Source organism: Brachycentrus maculatus, unplaced genomic scaffold (assembly GCF_059751285.1).
Source record: "Brachycentrus maculatus isolate JH-2025_06_01 unplaced genomic scaffold, ASM5975128v1 h1tg000244l, whole genome shotgun sequence".
In the NCBI taxonomy this organism is placed as follows: domain Eukaryota; kingdom Metazoa; phylum Arthropoda; class Insecta; order Trichoptera; family Brachycentridae; genus Brachycentrus; species Brachycentrus maculatus.
In genome coordinates, this window is record NW_028280995.1 from 2163067 (window position 1) to 2179776 (window position 16710).

Sequence of the window (16710 nt, forward strand, 5' to 3'; positions counted from 1 at the left end):
TATACACACATCACGAACCCAAAGACTTTCTATAAAAGGTTTTTGTAAAATCGATAAATCATTTTGTCGTGAAGCTCGTTTAAATACACGTTTAAGGTAAAAATTTTCATCGAAAATTTTCACACCGTGTAGACATATATAACACACACAAAATTAACTAGAATTCTAGCACCATGAAAACTGTAAATTAGAGTAATGATAAAACAATACGAAATTTAATACGTTGATTGCTACCTACCGGAAGCGTGTATAATGTGAAAAAAAACGTGAGAAAAAAAAAACATTTTATTATTTATTTTTATTCAATCTTATTCAAGTCTACTAGGTGGGCACGAAGTAAAAAGATAAACATAATATGTTAAAATAAATAACGAACTACCTATCACGCCGCTTCCCCGCAGGGGTAGGCAGAGGGAATAGAACACCATACCACTATGTCTTTGCAAACATTCTTCGCCTCTTCCACATTCATGCATGTACTCATACACTTCCAACGATTCCTCGATTCGACTCGTGATCCGGCCGCATTCAAGTATTTGACAAACCTGATCGTGACTAGTTTTTTTTTGGTCTTCCTCTACTTCTTTTTTTCCAACTACATTCGCCTCATAAATTCGTTTAACCGTTCATTCCTCACTCATTCGTTCCACATATCGTAGTGACAAAACGTTAAGTGTTCAGGATGGCCATTTAAGTCACTTTTGCTTGGCAACAAAATAAACATCAATGCAGTTAGTCATTTTTACCAAGTCAATATATTATACTTCCAAGTTTAAAATCCTTTGGGATGTTTTCAGGGCAATATTAAGCTAGTAAGATATCAAATAATCAATGATCACGTTTTTGTAAAAAATGCACTTGGTCACTACGATATGTTCAAACCATCTCAACACACTTTTCTTAATTTTATCTCAGCCTTCCATTCTTGCCTTATTTCAACCTTCGAACATCTATAATATATCGTTTTGTCGCATCTTCGTCTGTGGGATCGCATTTCGACTGCATTCAGTCTGCTTTCATCCTTTTATATAAATCAATATTGCAAAACAAAAGCATTATGTTGTTATTAAAAATAATAAGCTATTGTTCATGTATTTATTGTAAAATGAAACACATTTTTTTTTAGTCTTTTTATGTGTTTTTTTAACAATAAAATACAACTTAGTAGACTCAAAAAAATCAGTGTTTGATTTAACAATTAATACATAAATAAAAATGGAGTTCTACAAATTAAACGCCAAATCAATAAGGTTAGGTATTTATAAACGAGTTCAATGTATTGGTTATCGTTTTATTTCTGTAAAAACGATGAGACCATTTCCTTTATTCTGCGGTCGTGTGACGATTTACGACAATTCTGCCGCAAAATGTGCTTGCACGGCATTATATATTATTATTTATTATCATTGTCTCCCAGACAGATGCAGTCGCCGACCGTTGGTTGATCTCCACGGGGGCACCAGACCGTGGCTGAACTAGAGCTCTTATTCAAAGAAATAAGCTAAATGTGGGGGATCATTCCATGCCTCAGGCCAGCTGAGAAAAACTTGTATTTGATAGGTTCATCACAAAATAAGAATAAAAATAATATATATTATTTGGAGAAATAAAAAGACTTTGTTTTTTGAACCACTCGCATTTCTATTAACAACCAACTAGTTTCGGCAACAGCCTATTGCTATCTTCAGGGTTTAATTTATGACTAAACATACCAATAACTTGCACAGTTTCTTTTTTATATATATTATGGAAATTTCTCTTATAGAAATCGAAATGTCACCTAAAACATGTCTTATTAACCAGGATCATTAGTAATCTCCTCTTCTTTCTCTCATTCCTCTCGAGTTTTCAAGAGAGGATACATAACCGTCACCCGCCACCGAGTGGGGAATTTCCGGTCGACTGTGAATACGGGAAGAAGCGGGCCGACCTTTGTACGTTGCAAGGTCGGCGGCCACTGAACGCAATCCTCCAGATAATTCACTCAAGTCCGAGACACGACCGAATAACTGCTAATTACCCTACGAACGACACCGTCTCTAGGCTCTATGCAGTTTGCAATGTAATCTGAATACTTTTTTAAGCGGATATAAGAGGGAAATGTTCTGGATCGTATAAAAGAGAGAATAAAATGCCATCTTGCCAACTTTACTGACAGATCTAATATCGTGGGTATACTGGCAAAAATGTTAACTCTAAAATTCCTGTTTGAATAATCTCTGTTACTTACAAGTAACGAGCAATTTGTTCGCCTCCGTAATGTAATGGTCAGCACTCTCGGCTACGGTTCTGGAGGTCCCGGGTTCGCATCCCAGGGGGGTCAAATAAATACAAGTGATTTTTTTCACTGTAATATTTATTCAATATTACCCTGGACTGGTCCTGAAGCGGGGGGCTGATCACCTTTCCTTCATGTGTAAACGATCAAGATAACACTGCGTTTATATATAGCAGTGCCCTATGCACCATTGGGGCGCGGATAAGGGTTCTATATATATATATATATATATATATATATATATATATATATATATATATATATATATATATATATATATATATATAACGAGCAATTAGAAAACCGTTGCAAGTGGTGATACGTTTTATTTTAGTCGATTGCTACAATACACGCCAAGCATAGTCGAGCTGCGATGCATTTTTGTAATAAATGCATCGCAGCTTTACAGTTAAGAGACCTCCTTGAATAAAAAATAAAATACCCGACAGACCCTCATTTAGAGCCGCGCAGAACGGCTTGCAGTTACCCAACTTAATTGGTGTTCAGAAAAAAATGAATATTTTACGGAAATTTCGGTTCAATTCGAGTCCAGAAAATTGGATAATTACTATGCGGAAGGGCCTCACAAAATTGCATTTTACCTGTTCGCCATTGGCAACAAATGAAGTTGGACATTAGTGATGTCACGGCCGTGGTTGTTAGGACGAAAAGAGATATATTTGCACAGCGTGCGGGTATAATAAAGGCGAGTTCAGAATTTACCTGCGGGGTGTAAACTAACGGGTCGGAGAAAATGTCAATTTTTATGGCAAGCGCACAGCAAACCAACAGTGTACATGAGTACATATTGTACAGTTTTTTAACCCTTATCCGCACCCAATGGTGCATAGGGCACTGCATCATATAAACGCAGTGTTATATTGATCTTTAACACATGAAGAAAAGGTGATCAGCCCTCTGCTTCAGGTGCCAGTCCAGGGTAATATTGAATAAATATTTAAGTGAAAAATTCACTTTAACCCTCCCTGGGAATCCAACCCGGACCTCTAGAAGGTTAGCCGAGCGTGCTGACCATTACACTACGGAGGCGGACAAATATTATACAGTTAACCCCCTATAACGTTGAGATAAGTACCGCGTTATAGGAGAGAACGTTAAGGGAAAATATTTTAAAATTGTATTTTAATTTTAAAATGACTCATTTCAGTGATTTCCGCTGGTTAAAATGTAAAAATACAGTTTAAAGTTTAAACTTTAAACCATTAACGCCTTATAACGTTCCCTCCAATAACGCGGTACCTATCTCAACGTTATAGGGTGTTTACTGTATTTGGCTTGGAATGTACACATAAAAGCACATATTAGAAACAAACAGCATTCGTTAAACTCAAACATGACCTTACACCGGTATTTGGAGAGGGTATGAGTCAAATAAATTGAGTACAGACACGAGGCAGAGATTGAAACACAGCATTTAAGTTAGGAACGAAGATCAGGTACTTCGCTCGGTCGAACCTGAGGAAACATCTCTGTATACCGGTATATGATGTCATATTTTACAAATATTCTATGGCAAATGACTATTATAAACTAAAAGAAGATTCTATGAAAATATTGAGACGAGATATTCAACGGTCCACAACAAAATTTTCTTTGAACACAGGTAACATGTCGAATAATTGCATTTTTTGTTTAAAACATTTTTTTGTATTGAAAAAAAAACAAGTTTTTCAAAAACAAGAAAGGTAGAGTTAAAAATATTTATTCACCAAACTCCAATATGTATTCGAAAAAAAAATTATGGGCAGACAACACGCGCGGCTTTCCATGCAACCGATCGCGTACTGACTTTGTATATTTGAGAGTCGGCGCGTAACGATTTTTCAAAATGTTTAATCTTATCAAGGCATCCTAATCGATATTGATGTTTTTTAAACGTATCCATATTCAATACAAAAGTTATGTTTTTTAAAAAGATTTCCGTATTTGTTTCCATTATAGTTAAATAATATAATATAGAATGTGACAGATTTAAACGTAGAAAAGTACCATAAATATACAGAATCTAAAACAACACCGAATTGGATCTAAACATCAATCAACGTCAGAAAACGTTCTCAAACGAGGAAATAATATGCAAACAATATGATAGCTAATTAAACATTCATCGTTCACCTTTTGTAATACCACTTTAAAAAAACACTACTTTGTGAATATCGGTTTCGGAATAATGATTCATCAGGTCAAATGTAGATTAAAATAAAAGTGTTACGGTCTGACATTTAATATAATAATAAATCCCTTACCGCACCCCAATGGTGCATAGGGCACTGCTTCATATAAACGCAGTGTTATCTCGATCGATTACACATGAAGGAAAGGTGATCAGCCCTCCACTTCAGGTACCAGTCCAGTGTAATATTGAATAAATATTAGAGTGAAAAAATCACTTCTATTTATTAAACCCCTCTGGGAATCGAACCCGGGACCTCCAGAACGGTAGCCGAGCATGCTGACCATTACACAACGGAGGCGGACGTACTGACATTTAAACAAAAATAAAATTTTGAAAGAGAGAAAGAAGAAAAATGTTTCAACAAATGAACGACGAATGATAAGGAGAGTGTTATATTGCCATACTACAAAGTTAACAATGCTTTTGATATGCAAAATGTGATTGCTTAAAGGTTATTGTTTCAATTTACAATAAAAATAAATTAGATTGTTTGTTTTTGACTTATATTCCAGTTATTTACAGTTATTTCAGTTAATACTATCACAATACTGTAGAGTTTTCAGCGGAATCTATGCAGTGTCCAATAATCGATTGGCAGATTCAAATACGAATGCACCGAATTGAAAATGGTTGGAGTCGTTTGTGACCGGAAATTAAACTATAGTAGTAGCTATTTTCAGTTATACCGATCGCCTCAAAATTAATGTAAATATATACGAACATTAAGCGGAAAATGGTACGCTGGGAGTCGACCCCTTAACGTATTTCGTGGGGGTTGAATTCTAATTCTTGATTACTTTCTACATAATTATTGAGTTAAAGGGAATATTAAGCAGGGAAGTTAGTAATTTTCTTCTGACAAGAGAAAAAGAAAAATATTGGTGTTTTTATTATTTACACAGATATTACAATTTCATACTATTTCTGTAAGCCTAAGCGGATCATTATTAGAAATAGGTATCAAATTGTGGTAGAGTGGGTTCGAACCGAGAAACTCTGACTTAAGAGTCCGCGACACTAACCACGGGACCACAACCCCAAACTATAACTATACCCTAACCCAACATTATAACTAACTAACCATCACACCGCTTCTCCACAGGGGTAGGCAGAGAGAGAATAGAACGTCACACCAATATGTCTAAACAAACCTCTTCTACGTTCATGCATGTCCTTATACATACCAGCCGATTATTTCGACTGACCTAACTGACCTATTTGAAATACTTGAAAGTGGTCTTATTTTTTATTATTTTAATGAATACTTCAATAATTACATTTTGACATCTCAACAAAGATGAATAATAATCTGAAAGTCTGAAAATTTAAAGGGCTTATGACTTATGACCTCTCATAGGCCGGTTAAGCGGTCACTTTACACACGTGTAACACTCACCATTCTAACCACGATTGACAATCACACTACTCAAATATTTGGAACTAGACATGTGATCAATCTCATGACACAGTACATATGAGTTCACAACAGCCATCCATGTTGGATTGAGAAAAAAATGTGTACAGCAGAGACCCTTTCATCTGTATGTAAGATCCGAACACCGGATTATTTTTCACATACTGGGAAACGCATGAAAACATATATTTTTTTATTTAGCTTATAATTTGATTAATTATTTGTTTTTATCAAGAAATACTTACATTAAAAATGGATATGTTTTGAATATTGAAAGCATTAACTTTGTGGATCATATTGATATATTATTTCGAGAAATAAAAATACTTTGTGTTTTGATCCACTCACATTTTTATTAACCAACTAGTTTCGGCAACAACCTGTCGCCCTCTTCAGGGTTAAATTTATGACTAGATAAAATAAACTAGATAAAAATGGATGGATTATAATATTAGCACAAAGTGACTGCAAAATCAATTGACGAAATTTTTATTCACAACATTTTGAGTGTGTCCATATACTTGTTCCCAAATCTGGGTTTTTTCTACTTGGGAATTATTTAATTTAATTTAATTGAATTAATTATCACTTTTTTCCTTTATCCGTAGCCAATTTGTTCACATGTTGTATACTTTATGATAAAATAATAAAAAATAAAGAATAAATTTAGTTTTCATTAGTTTGAAATAATCAAAACTAAATGAAATAATTAAACTTCGTTTTTTAAGCATTTTCGATTCATTGGTTGTTGTTGTAATTTTGGTAGTACCTACATATTTCCCATGTACAACGAAATGCATAAATTGAACCAATCTAGATGTAAATAATATTTTCGACATTTCAGTATCGACGAAGAATAATATGGAAGTCCATTTACAGTAATTAATAATTGTTTTGTTTAATTTCTGTTCGTGAGCTCGAATAACCGAGTTTCTGCAGAAAATGATTACCAAATGTTTAACAAAAATACAAATACCCCGATATACGTACCTTCAAACATAGGTACCATATTATTACGAAGTATGCAGACGCCGTGAGTACGAAATGCACGAAGTCGTACATTCACCCCGCGCAGGGAAAATGAAGAGCTTTCAACAATACGTATTTTCGCATTCTTCCGGAACATAAATACAACTACTAAAATTATACTTAGGAACAATTACAGGTATTTATTTTAATGATTAGTGGGTTCAAACACGCAGCAATATGCATAATTTTTAATCTTAGGCTAACAGAACTCGTTTACTTACCGCGATGAATAATGCATAGAGCAGTGATCGGCAACGTTTTGAGAGACTTGGTAAAAAAATTAGAAAAGTTCCATGTGATTAGTGTGTTATGGGGCGTATCCCTTTATGTATCTGCTTTATAGAGCTGTAATAGTAGTAGTGTGGATTGGTTTCTGTGACGTCTTTCGTTACCAACTTACGAAAATATCGTTTTTACGAAAGCGAATTTGGCAAAAGAAAATGATGAAAATGAATGAAAATATTGATTATATCGGCTGTTATAAACACAAATCGAGTCTTACACAATCATTTATAGGTTGAGTATGTTAAATAAGATATTTCTCCCGAGTGATAATACCCAATTCAATTACCCGCGGGTAATAGGTTGATGACAACTGGCATTGTGTTTTAGCAGCTGAAACATGCTACAGTGAGGCAATATCTACGCAGTATGATATCTACCTAAATGTAACTTGAGCGCAGTAGGTGCTATATTTTATATTTTATTTCGAGAGGGCCCGTATTTAATTATTTGCCCGTACAAAAATGTGGCACGGATGGCTGAACATTTACGTCCACGACTGTACATGTGCTTCATTGATTTTTTTGTGTAACGCTCACTCCTTTCAACAACGTCATATATCAAAAATCGTCAATTTTCAGTTGCGCATGTTTTCGGAATGCCCTGAAAATGTACTATATCCCAGCAAAAGCGGCATATTTTTAACTTAATATTTACCCGCTACATAGTAGAAAGTGTTGTTTTTGCATTTTGAAGAAAAGGTGTTGTATAATTATTTATTTGAATTTACTAAATATTTTTCAAATGGAAAATGAAAAAACTTTCAGGTTTTACCTAAAAAGATCTGTTGCACAGTAAAAAGTTTAATGAGTATCTTGATATTTATTTTCAATACATTCTACTATATTCTTAAACTTTAAAATAGATCTCCTGAAAAATCAAGTTTTTTTTATATATGACGTTGGTGAAAGGTTGAGAGATATGCAAGCGATGAGATGAATTCTGCTCGAGGAATTGAAACAGCAGAGGAATCAATCCGTTATGCTTTGAAAAGGTCAACAACGTTGGCGCAAGGATCAAGATCGAGACGTGTTAAACATCTGAATACCGCTAAATTCAGGGATAGTCTAATTTCTGATCTAAATTCAACGGGTCACAAGCGTACTTAATAAATTGTTCAGGAAAGCCTAAAACCTGTGTATTCGAAAATATTTTAGTATATTGTATTTCACAGTTCGGAAATATGCATAGAATGAAATAGGTGATTTTTTAATTTACGACATGACTAATATGTTGTAGTATGCAGTTTTAAAAAAATATCCCAATATAATAATTATTTCTTTATCTTGTTTTTAACCTTTGCCTTATTTTTTCATCATGTAAAACCTTTGCCTTAAATACCTTTTTATGGACTTACAAGAATTTGTATACCTAAAGTTTTTCTGTTTTATTTTTAACAAAAACATTATTGACTTGTGATTGTTTATGCCGATTCTAAATAAACAAAGTTTAATTTAAAAAATATATATATATTTTAAAAAAAATATTAAATTTTATTACCAACAAATATAACAATAAATAATAAGCGAAAGTCCCTCTCCAAGCACAAGAGCTTAGTCTCTTATTGGAGAGAACTGCGTTATTAATTTTTAAGATTGTAAATGTAGAAATGTATAGAAAATGGATTAAAATAATGTTTAAAAAAACTTTTGTTTTAAATAAAAATACTTTATTAAATAAAAAATAAAATAAAATATTGACTTGCGTCGGTGTTCCTCGGAGCCATGGAATTATCAATTAAAAGATCCGATATGGATGTACGTACATAAACCTACCACATATTTGTGGGATCGGAAGATAAATAATTACAATGCTCGTTTGATTAATGATATTTTTTCAACCGTGGCTGATATACTTAAAAACTGGAGTGAAATCTGTGGAGATGATCGAATCTTCGAAACGTGTGGATCATAAAAATACAAAGTAGAATAATGCTAGAGAGAGTACGGCTGTCCAAACTCAAAACACAGTAAGGGACATTTTTTAGTAAGTTTTTTTGCATTTTTGGAGTAAGTAGATTTTACTTACCATAGTCCAAAAATGTAAAAAAAAGGTACTACAAAAAAATGTCCTTAACTGTGTTTTAACTTTGGACAGCCGAGTAGAATGGAATATTTAAATTCATTATATTTTTTAAATATTATTGAACAATCTCCACATCCTGATGATGATTAGCGAATTACCACTTATATTTGATTTATAAAACGCGACCTCTTAACAACAAGGGTACAGGTAGTTTGCGAATTAGCGAGCCTTGTTAACACGTAATTTGCGGGAAACGCTTAAAAGCGTATTTTACATAAAGTTGGTAGAGAGCGAGAGACGCTTATAAGCGTTCTATTTGCTTACTTTTGGTCGAGTGCGAGAAACGCCAAAACACATTGTAAAGATCGGAATTGGTATAAACAGTTGCGGTAACTTATGATTAGGTTACTTGTGATGAGTGTATGAGCCTTATTAGTATACTAATTAATATTAGGTTGATAAAAAAACCGCCTGACAGCAATGTGTTAAAATCAGGAAATGTATGAAGGTTGCGAAAAAGCTCCAAATATTGATTGCAAGTGGGGTCGGAAAAATACTATAATTGATTTATGGTAACCATTAGAATTAGAAAATTATGTTTTACTTGATAAATACTACTATATCTTAAAATCGATTGTGACACGTGTTTCGTTGCATTACGAATCATTTTCAAACACCGTAATAGATTTTATGAAACATTGGTTTTTACCAAGAAATAGTTCAATTAAGAAGACGAATGTGTGGCAAAACGATGTTTGATAGATGTTCGAATGATGAAATAAGGAAAGAATGTAAGGCTGAGATAAGCATTATCGATAAAATTAAGAAAGGTGTGTTGAGATGGTTTAGACATGTGGAACGTATGATTTCAGAAAGAACGGTTAAACAAATTTATGAGGCGAATGCAGTTGGAAAAAGAAGCAGAGGAAGACCGAGGAAAACTTGGCACAATCAGGTATGTCAAATACTTAAAGGGGACGGGTCAGGAGTCGTAATAATCGTCGGGTATGTATGAGGAGATGCATTAATGTAGAAGAGGCAAAGAATGTTTGCAAAGAAGGTTTGGCGTTCAATTCTCTCTGCTTACCCCTGCGGGGAAGCGGCGTGATGGTTAGTTAGTTAGTTTTTAGTTCAATTAAAAATAAATAGATAACAATATTAGCACAAAGTGACTGCCAAATCAATTGACGAAATTAAAAAAAAAAAACAAAAAAACTCATTTTCTCAAAATATAAACTCGACAATCTATGTATACGGGAATGGGCTCCATGTTCATTCTATCATATACGAGTAATCCGGCTTTATAGTCCAGACTTGGAGCCGTCGTCCACTCCCGTATGGGGCCCGTTAAAATGGCTGTCGATGCATCGCCCAGATAAGAGCGGAGGACCTTCCTGAGGAAGGATTTATTGTTTGCACTGTCCGCCATACGCCGGACCACCCGCGCTTATCTCCGATCGACAGGACGAAGGATGTACACCTATTATACAATGCCAGAGACACAGGACTCGCGAGAGACATAGACCTGAAACATTTTACTTAAAATGACCACACGTCGCAAAAGACACGCAGTATTTCTATCTAATCGAGATCATTCTCGAAGAATACTGCGACACTTTTTTGTGAATCTATCGCTGGCGACGTATTATTAATTCGTGTACAGTAAAACTTCGATATAACGGACTACTTGGGGGGAGGGGGTGACCGTTAGAGCCGAAAGTCCGTTGTGTAAAAATAGGTGTAAATAAACCAAAAACTTTTTTTTTTAAATATGAAGACTAGATATATTTAGATATAAATAAACAATTCAAAACCCACACAAAATTACATATATTTATTGCCTTCGTTCGAAGTGGCGTTGTTGTTTAATATCGACGCACTTGCTTTCGGTGATCCTGGTTTGAAAAAGGAATCAAGTTTTGTCTGTACTTTTGAGGTTGGCTATTTTTTATAATCAGCTCTTTAATATAACGAAAATGCGTATAATATAGCTCTATAATAATGAGCCGCTTAGGCTCACAGAAATAGTATTAAATTGAAATATTTGTGAAAATAATAAAACACTTATATTTCTCTTTTAAAAAATACACATATAGAAGTATAACGAGATTATCTTGGCCGCTAAAAATTGTTTACATGCGGCAACACTTGCATGTAAGCATGTATAATAGAAATAGGACGTTTTGTTTAAAAAAAACATTTGACGGGATTTTTAATCGTTATATCCGAAGGTCGTTAAATAGAGGTCCGTTATATCGAGTTTTTACTGTATTATATTAAGAATGGGTTCAAAAGAACCTTCTATGTCTGTTCTTCCAAAACAACGGTTAACTTTAAACGCCCATAAGCGGTTAAATTGATAGAATTTTAAAACATTATTCGCTGGTTAAAGTTAACTAGGATTTAAGGCGGAAGGAGTTGAACAAAATTTTAGTAGGTTCCCAATCTATGTCTTACATAGATTGGGAACCGCCTACAAGATTTATTATGTAAACATCCTTCAAGTATGTGTTAATAAGGGTTTATGAGGATATCGCCTGGCTTGTTCGGGTCCTAAATGATTGCATTGAATAGAATTTAAGTTCAGGTATTGGAAATATATTGTCATGATAAAATACAGTAGAACCTCAATAATTTGGATCGATAATTTTTTTTTTTTTAATTTAAGTTTTACTTGGTAAAAATTTCTATTTCTTCAAATCTATTGTGACACGTGTTTCGATGCATTCCGGATTATTTTCAAACGCAGGTGTTTTATGGAGATCAATGACGAATCAAAAAGGCAAGTATTCTTAAATAGCAAATAAATTTTCTTTAAACCCAGGTAACATTTGACGTAATTGTTTTTTTTTAAACACTGTATTTAAAAAAAGTTTTTCTTGGAACTAAATATAAAATATGGTTTTGAAAAGAGAAGAGTTATTGAAAGGTAATGAGTTATAAAAAAATATATAAAAAAATAATAAAATACAAACATAAAAAATCCTGAAATCCAAAAAAAAATCGGCGTGACCAGATGTCCGACTTATGCATTGCCGGAAGCCAACTGAGTTTTATTAATGAGAGTTTGACTTTAATGGAAAAATGAATTAACAACATTTTGAGTGTGTCCAAATACCTGTTCACAAATCTGGATAATCTCCAATTATAGGAGTTATTTTTCATACTATTTTTTGACATCTCACCAATAGATCTCTCTAGTGAAGTTCTAGTGATTCAAGAGCAACGTTTCAAAATTGGTTCATATATGGTTGTCAATAATGGGTAGAATCGCTGAATATTACACGTTTTTAAGTGATCACTTAAACTACCATATGGCGGTCGTCAGCCCCGCGAATGCCCAGACTTCCATTTTCTTCTTCATCTTTGATGAGATGTCGAAAAATAATATGAAAAATGAATTGGCTGATTTGCACGAAGCGAATTGCGTCTACCGTTGTTTACGTACGAGACGCGTAACATTTTTGTCGTTGCTATAAACGTATGAGCGTTCTTCTCATCGACATCCTGGTATAAGAGGCAAGAAAACTTAGGACGATTTATGACTGAAAAGTATTCGCGATTTGGCAACTGCAAAAAGAACAGCTGGCTTGATGGAGAAATTATCAATTGATTTTTTCTGTAGAAAATAATTTAATATCCAAGCTATTTGTAAATCTAGACTAATAAAAATGATTAATACTGAATTAACTTGTATTTCATTGTCAATTGTGTTTTTTTCTACATTATTTTTTTGACATCTCAACATAGATGAAGAATATGGCAGTCCAGGCATTTACAAGGCTTACGACCGTGATAGGCTGGTTTAAGTGATCAATTTACAAACGTGTAACATTCACCAATTCTATCCATGATCGACAACCACACTGGTCATTTATGTTTTTTCTACATAATTTTTTCGGCATCTCAACATAGATGGAGAAGAATATGGAAGTCTGGGCATTTACAGGGCTTACGACCGTCATAGGCTGGTTTGAGTGATCAATTTACAAACGTGTAACATTCACCAATTCTACCCATGATCGACAACCACACTGATCAATTACGTTTTTTCTACTTTATTTTGGACATCTCAACATGGATGGAGAAGAATATGGAAGTCTGGGCATTTACAGGGCTTACGACCGTAATAGGCTGTTTAAGCGATCAATTTACGAACGTGTAACATTCACCAATTCTACCCATGATTGCCAACCACACTGGTCAAATTCTTGAAACTACTAGATGTATTGATCAAACTCGAAACACAGTGCTTGACGTTACTAGTCTTCACTAGAGACATCTATGGTGGGAAAATGTTTTTTTTTCGATTATCAGGATTTTTTCTTATTCGGACTACTTTCTTCCTCAATTATTCCGGATAATCGAAGTTCTACATCAACCAATTTTTTTTTAAATAAATTTTTATGTGCTTCATAGCGAGGGTACCGCTAGTAAAATATTATAATAACATGAAATTATACGATAATTTCAATTAAAATAATTTGAACTAGGTATCTTGATTAATATGTTATAAAAGATTCAGTGTAAACAATAATACACATAATAATAACAGAACCAACGGGATTTAATCGGATTTTATATATGCTGTGGGAATTTTTCCCCATAATTAACTTAACGCACGAGTTATTATGTGCGCACAAATGGAAAAACCACTGGAATCATTATAAATAATATTATGACAAGACAACATCCATTTTGATTGAGTATGTTAGATATTTACTCGTTCACGAAAGTAAGGTAGCCATAGTTTGTTTTAAATTCAGTAGTTTAGGCGAATCTGTTTTAACCTTAGATAACTGAACTATATTTGTAGATACAAATCCATTTGTGGATCGCACAATATTGACATATGTAGTACCTGTGCGGAATAGTGATTTATTTAGTGATTTATTTATTTATGGTATTTTCTGGCGTTTCTCATGTGTGTGATTATAATCCAGGATTCGGACCTCACATACTAATATAAGAGTTTCTGCTTAGTAAAAAGATTCTTTACATCTCACCAATAGATGGCTCTAGTGAAGTTCTAGTGATTCAAGAACAAGGTTTCTAAATTGGTTCATATATATAGAACTTCCAAGAATTTGAGTAGTGTGGTTGTCAATAATGGGTAGAATTGGTAAATGTTACACGTGTGTAAAGTGATTACTTAAACCAGCCGATGACGGTCGTCAGCCCCGTAAATGCCCAGACTTCCATATTCTTCTTCATCTTTGATGAGATGTCAAAAAATAATATGAAAATAGCTCCTGTGATTGGAGATAATCCAGATTTTGTGAACAAGTATTTGGACACACTCAAAATGTTGTGATTTATTGTTATAATAATTGTCTCTTACATTCATTCCTAATAAACCAAACTTAAAAGCCATGTAAACGGTTCCTATTTTTTATACATACTTTTGATTAATTTCTTGAATGTTGTTCGCAGATACTTTGTGGCACATTATATGAACTTTATAAAACTAAACAACTTTGTTGTAACTACGTTTTTTTTTTATTAGTACACTTTAACCTTCCGGTTTTGACAAGAACCTTGTCATCATCGTGGTTTATTAAATTCTAAAACATCAAAATAATCATAATTAATTACATTCCCTTACCAAAAACTAAATCCTAAATGTTATTGTGCAATTCGTAGCAACTCCAAATAACATCTAACGGAATCACCCAAAAATCAGTATGAAGCCGCCGTTTGATTAGTTTCACGATTTTAATTGCGTAGTCAGCCAACGAATGTTTAGTTATTAAGGGTTAAATATAAAGTTAAAACACTTACATAAGTCCACTTTTGAGTTTATTAATGTAAGCACGACTAGTTTCGAAAACTAGAGCAGAACATCTTAAGTTCACGAAAATAGTTGTGTTAACATTACATTAATAAACTTAAAAGTGATCTTGTACCTACAAGTGTTTTATTTTTTTTATTAAAATTTTCATGTTATTTAAAAAAAAATAATGCAAATTCCATAAATAACATAAGACGAATCTCCTCCATACATATATACTATATGTATGTATATATATATATATATATATATATATATATATATATATATATATATATATATACACATATGTTTGTATGTGTATACATTATATATGTGTGGTACATATTTAAATTTTAATAATCTCCGAACATATTATAGCAGAGAAAAAATTATTTAAAAATCTCTTTTTTAGCGGTGCTTGAATAACAGCATACATAATGATGCAAAAAAACTCCTTTGTAAAATTCAAAACAAAAAATACGGAAGGAGGCAACAAAGAAAAATAATTGGATTACATTAAAAAGTGCAAAAAGTCACAGAGCCACAAAAACATGACACAGAACAAATCGCTCACTCCTTTCAACAATTACCCTCTAATTGTAAACAGCTGTATATGGTATCAAACGTTTTGATCAATATCACTAGTTTGTTTTTGGTTGGTTGGAAGATATTGCTTTCTAGCAGTAAGCCCACCAATGGACTTATTTCTTTTCTGTACATGTTTAAATAAATAAATAAAATGTAAAACTACAATTTAAAACGTTAACTTTATAAAATAAAACAACTTTGTTTTAACCACATTTTATTGGTACACTTTTTCCAACCGGTTTTGACAAGAACCTTGTCATCGTCAGGAAGTTTTTGGCATCGTAAGGGAAAGGTAATTAACTATAACCTAACTATGAGTATTTCAATGTTTTAGAATAAGTACATAAACCCTGATGATGACATGGTTCTTGTTCTTGACCGGTTGGAAAAAGTGTACCAATAAAAAGTGGTTAAAACAAAGTTGTTTTATTTTATAAAGTTTATAAAATGTGCCACAAAGTATCTGCGAAAAACTTTCAAGATAATAAAATGTTAACCTTCTATAATGGTCCCTCCGATAACGCGCTACCTATCTCAGCGATATAGGTGCGTTTATTGTATTCAAGATCGAAACATCTACTTGGTGATATTTCTGCGTAGTTATGAGCGGAATTTCAGATGTCAGAGTTACGTAAAAAATGATACTCGCGTTACGTCCGTTTGGTCCGCTGTCGCACATTTTCAGTCGTGACTTGGCGAGCCAAGCCCAAAAAAAAGTGCGAAATATTCAGTCGCCTCTTCGCAGAACCGACATTACAATCTGTATCTGATTTGAAAACTAAATATTATTCAAATAAACAGAAAGACCGAGTGTAAACGAGGCGTGAGTTGGTCTTTGTAGTTTGATAATGCTATGTGAATTGACAAACATGAAGATCTCGAGGAAAATATATATCGGACTTTAATTCAAAATACGAAAAGCTTATATTGTGTATAGGGAAATCATATTATTTTTTGACATCTCATCAAAGATGAAGAAGAATATGGAAGTCTGGGCGTTTACGGGGCTGACGACCGTCATAGGCTGGTTTAAGTGATCACTTTACACACGTGTAACATTCACCAATTCTACCCATTATTGACAACCACACTACTCAAATTCTAGGAAGTTCTATATATATGAA

At 33.4% G+C, this 16710-nt stretch overlaps 1 protein-coding gene across 4 annotated transcripts in view; it reads right to left on the minus strand.

Moving 5' to 3' along the window:
* LOC148306313 (tripartite motif-containing protein 3-like) overlaps positions 1-16710 on the minus strand; it is a 145872-nt gene that overhangs the window by 104220 nt on the left and 24942 nt on the right. The gene's annotated exons all lie outside the window — the stretch shown is intronic.